Raw genomic sequence first — 5,016 nt, 5'->3', positions numbered from 1 at the left:
TCGCAAATCGCACGCACGCACGCGCGCGCGCGCGCACGTACGCCGCGCCGCGCCCGGCCTGGGCCGACGGGCAGCTGCTGGCCCGGCGCGCTCTGCGGCCCACGTGGTGCGGCGGGGCGGGGGCCGGGCGCCCAGCCCTGCGTGCCCGCCCATTGTGTGCTGGCCCCCCGGCTTCCCCCGCGGCTGCCCGCCGCCGCCGCCGCCGCCGCCGCCCCCGCCCCGCCCCGCCCCGCCCGTGCGCGCGGCCCGCGCCCTCCCTCGGCGCGCCCTGACTGTCCTTCCCGGGGCTGCGCAGGGCCCCCGGGGTCGCTCAGCGTTCTGCGCTCCAGCCCTGGCAGCGCCCCCGGAGCTCTGCTCCGCTTGGCCCCGCCCCGACACCCTCTTCCCGGGCGGGGGGTCGCCCGCCTACGCCTAAGCAAGGGCCAACTCCTCCAGGAAGCAACCCCCCCACCCCCAGCTGGGCACTCGCTGAGAATGCGCAGGGACGAAGGGCCCAGACGGGGTGAGGACCCGGGCGTGCGAGCGACCCCGCCGTCTGGCTCGTGGGTGTCGGGGGTGGGCGGCCGTGTTGAGAGGACCGGGTAGGTGTCCGAACTAGCAAGAGTTGGCGCATCCTGCTTTTGCAGAGGTCATTGCGCTGGGAAGCCATTCAACCCTGACTCGAATTTCAGCGAGCTGTAGCAAAGCGTGGCTATGCAATGAGAATTAATGACGCTGGTGCTCGCTCAGCTCTGCAGTGGAGATTGTGTCCAGGCACAATGTAAAAGAACCTCAATTTTTGCAGTGCATGCCCGGTACTTTTTAGATATAGGCAGTTTTTGCTACTCTAGCCCAGTGCTGGGATTGACAGAGCAGCTATGGAGTCATTTTATGCTTTCATCCCTTTTTTATTTCCAAGTGATAAAACCACTTTACTGGCATGCCTAGGTGGCTCACTGGTTTGGTCGTGTGCCTTGGGCTCAGGTTGTGATCTCCGGATCCGGCATCGGCCTCCTCTCAGGGAGCCTGCTTCTCCCTCTGCCTGTGTCTCTGTGTCTCTCATTAATAAGTAAATAAAATCTTAAAAAAAAAAACAAAACACTACTATCTGTTAGACCTTGAGTTACTTGGCTCCGCCTCCTACTAGCAGTGTGACTTATAATCAAGTTACTTAAGCTCTTCAGTGTCTCAATTTTATCATCTATGAAAGGAGAGGATATCCCCTACCTTCTAAGCATTGTAAAGATTAGATGAAGAAACGTTGGGGAAATTCGTGTCGCACAATGATTATACTGAGCACACATCTATGTACCTGGCATCAGTATGGCTATTTGGTTTCTTCTCTCCTTGCAAAGCTTGAACTAGGACCCTCCCTCCACCTCTCTGCCCCCCCATAACATGTCCATTACTCTTAAAACGTACCCAGATGCACTTGACTACATGGAAACGTTATTTTTATTTTATTTTCTTCCAGTTTTATTGAAACCTTAATATTATTCTTTTATTTTTTAAAGATTTTACTTATTCATGAGAGACAGAGAGAGAGGCAGAGGCAGAGGGAGAAGCAGGCTCCCTGCAGGGAGTGTGATGTGGGACTTGACCCCAGGATCATGACCTGAGCCAAAGGTCATCCACTGAGCCACCCAGGTGCTCCCCACCCCACCCCACCCCCACCCCAATATTTATTCTTGAATGGCTTAACTACGGTTCTTTTTTTTTTTTTTCTTAACTACGGTTTTTAATCACAAAGTCACCGAGAGTGAGATCCTGTGGGACAGGAACCCATATTGAGAGTTCTCTGTCATCTCCCACAGAGCTGTATGTGAGGGAGAGGGAGAGGGGATAATTTATCATTAGTAAAATAAAAAGAGGGAAGACTTTTAGAAAGGCCAATGGCTGGGGCCCTCCAAGTATTGGGACCATCCATGAGTCATCCCCTTACTCCAGAGTTAATCCCCCTTTCTCTATCCAGCTAGCACCTAGGGTCAGTCTTGGGTCGTACTCCTACTAGCCGAAAACCTTTCCCTTTTTTTGGGTTCTCCGGCACACAGCCTGCCTCTCACCCAGGATCCAGAGGATGGAAGCCAGCCCTAGAAAGTAACGTCCACACGGCAAATGCCTCCCTGGCACAGTTAGATGCCCAGCCTCTTCTGAGGTTGTCCTCATGAGCTTTGATCCTAATTTGCTCCCAGACTCCTGCAGAGTGCATATCCCGGTGTTTACCAGTTCCCAGGAGTTGTGGGATAGGAGCCTCCCTGAAGGCCCAACTCAGATGCCACTTTCTCTGGGAACCTTTCATGTAGTGGCAAGGTCTGTGGGTTGCATTTAAGCTGCTCGTGTTTAATTCTGGCCAAGCCACTAACTACTAGCAGTCTGACCTCAAGCAAATTGTGTCAGCATCAGTTCTTCGTCTATAAAGCAGGAAAAATAGTCATTGTGATCTTAATTTTTAGTATTTAGCTATTTGTAAGTTCTGATACGTTTTGTTGGTGTGATATTGTTAACTTATCTAAAATAACCCAAGTATGAATCATTTTTATGTCGAGATTAATATCAGTGATTTAAATAGTCAATTTCTGTGAAGAGGCCTACTGATACTCTGAATCTGTACAGGACTGCTCTTGTGTGAATCTCAGTATGCATCTGTGTTGAGCTACCGCAAAGCTTCCATTACAAGCTCCAGGTCAGAGACTTTCCAAACAAGTGAATCTGAGTATGAGAAAAATGGAAATTGACTCATGAAATTCTCCATCTACATGTGATGACCATAAAGAACAAAGTACTGAATACGCCTGTCTTTGTAACCAGATCTATAGCTCACTAGCATTAAAGGCCTGCGGACTTAGCAAAATAACTGAGAAAACTGTTTAAAAAGATTCCCAAATTTATCAGAGAAGAGATGGGAATGTTTGGATAAGGAGGATGCTCTGAGTCTGTCTCCTTGGTCTGATCTGTTTGCCACAGAGTGGTTGCAAAACTGAAATCAGGGCCTGCCCTCATCTCTCCCACCCTCCTGTCCTCCTGAGTAGGAGCCAGAGCCCCTCCTCTGGTCTGCTCCCCACCCAACCCCTCCCTGTCTGTCTCATAGCTCTCAGCCCAGCCACGCTGGTTTCTGTGCTCTGTACGCCTAATGCCCCAACCTTCGAGCCTTTGCACCTGCGGTCCCCCTGATAACCCACATGGCACCCACCTTCGCTTCCTTTAGGCTTTTGCTCAGAGAAGCCCTGAAGCCCTCCCTAACCTGCTCTGCTTGAAATAGCAGCAGCCCCCAGTTCCTGTTAGCTCTTATCTTACCTGAGATATTATCTCTTATTTTCTTATTTAACATTTGTGTCCTGAGAGCAGGGACTTTGTTTTCTGCTTGCTGATAAAGTCTTAGCACCTGCAGCAGGGTCTGCCTCATAGAAGACACTCAATAAATACTGGTTACTTCAACAGAGATGGGAATCTGATGAAAATTAGATTAAAAGCCTTTCTCCATCGTCCTGTTTCCTCTGGACCCTCAACGTGGGCAGCATTGCAAAGAGCTTCTGCAACCACTGGAGCTCTGTGGACCCAAAGACTCTGTGATTCGATTATGGAGCCACTCATGTGCTCTATTAGGTTTATTTTTGACAGTTTTATTTTGATACAATTCGTATACCATACAATTCACCCATTAAAGTATATGATTTAAAAAAAAAATAAAGTATATGATTTAGTGGTTTGTAGCATAATCAGAGTTGTGCAACTGTCAACAACTCCCTCCCTCCCTTTCCCCCTTTTTTTTTTTTTAAGATTGTATTTATTTATTCATGAGAGGCACAGAGAGCAAGGCAGAGACACAGGCAGAGGGTGAAGCAGGCTCCCCGTGGAGGAGCCCAATGCAGGACTCAGTCCCAGGGTCCTGGGATCATGACCTAAGCCAAAGGCAGATGCCTAACCACTGAGCCACCCAGTGCCCCTACTCTCCTTTTTTTAAATGTAGGTGTGGAACCCCATGCAGGGCTTAAACTTATGACCCTGAGATCCAGACTTGAGCTGAGATCAAGAGTTGGACACTTACCTGACTGAGCCACCCAGGCACCCCAGAACATTTTCATTACCTGAAAGAATGGGCAATACTCCCCTCAGTCTTAACTCACAAACCCCCACCTCCTTCCCAGAGCTAGGGACCAAGAAATCTACCTTCTATCCTTATATATTTGTCTCTTCTGGACATTCCATATAAATGGAGTCCTTCAATATGTGGCCCTTGTGGACTGACTCCTTTCACTCAGCATCATGTTCTCAGGGTTCCTCCAACCTGGAGTATGTATCAGTGTCTCATTCTTTCTATTGCCAAATAAGATTTCATTGTATGAATAGATCACATTTTATTTATCCCTTTGGTGATGCACATTTGCGTTGTTTCCATTTTAGGCCAAATCATTTACAAGCAATGCTGCTGTGAAGATTTATGTTTTTTTTGTGTGGATACCTTTTCTCTTCTCACAGGTGTCACCTAGAGGTGGAAATGCTGGGTCATTTGGTACTTCTATGTTTAACTTTTTGAGGAACTTCCAGACTGTTTTCCTACGTGGCTGCACCATTTTATATCCCCACCAGCACTGTGTAAGGGTTTCTATGTGTCCTCATCCTTGCCAACGCTGGTTACTAACTGTCTTTTTTATTATAACTATCTTATAGATACAAAGTGGTATCTCGTGGTTTTAATGCACCTTCCTCCCTTCCTTTCCTCTTTTCTTCCTTTCCTCTTTTCTTTCTTTCTCCTTCCTTCCTCCCTCCCTCCTTCTTTCTTTCTTTCTTTCTTTCTTTCTTTCTTTCTTTCTTTCTTTCTTTCTTTCTTTCTTTCTTTCTCTCTCTCTCCCTCCCTCCCTCCCTCCCTCTCTCTCTCTCTCTCTTTCTTTCTTTCTTTCTATTTATTCATGAGAGACACAGACTGAGAGAGAGGCAGAGGCAGAGGGAGAAGTAGGCTCCCTGCAGGGAACCTGATGCAAGACAAGATCCCAGATCCCGGGATCACTACCTGAGCCAAAGGCAGGCACCCAACCGCTG

Source organism: Canis aureus, chromosome 8 (genome assembly GCF_053574225.1).
Source record: "Canis aureus isolate CA01 chromosome 8, VMU_Caureus_v.1.0, whole genome shotgun sequence".
Lineage (NCBI taxonomy): Eukaryota > Metazoa > Chordata > Mammalia > Carnivora > Canidae > Canis > Canis aureus.
The sequence above is the reverse complement of the archived record's forward strand: the minus strand, read 5'-3'. Positions refer to the sequence as shown.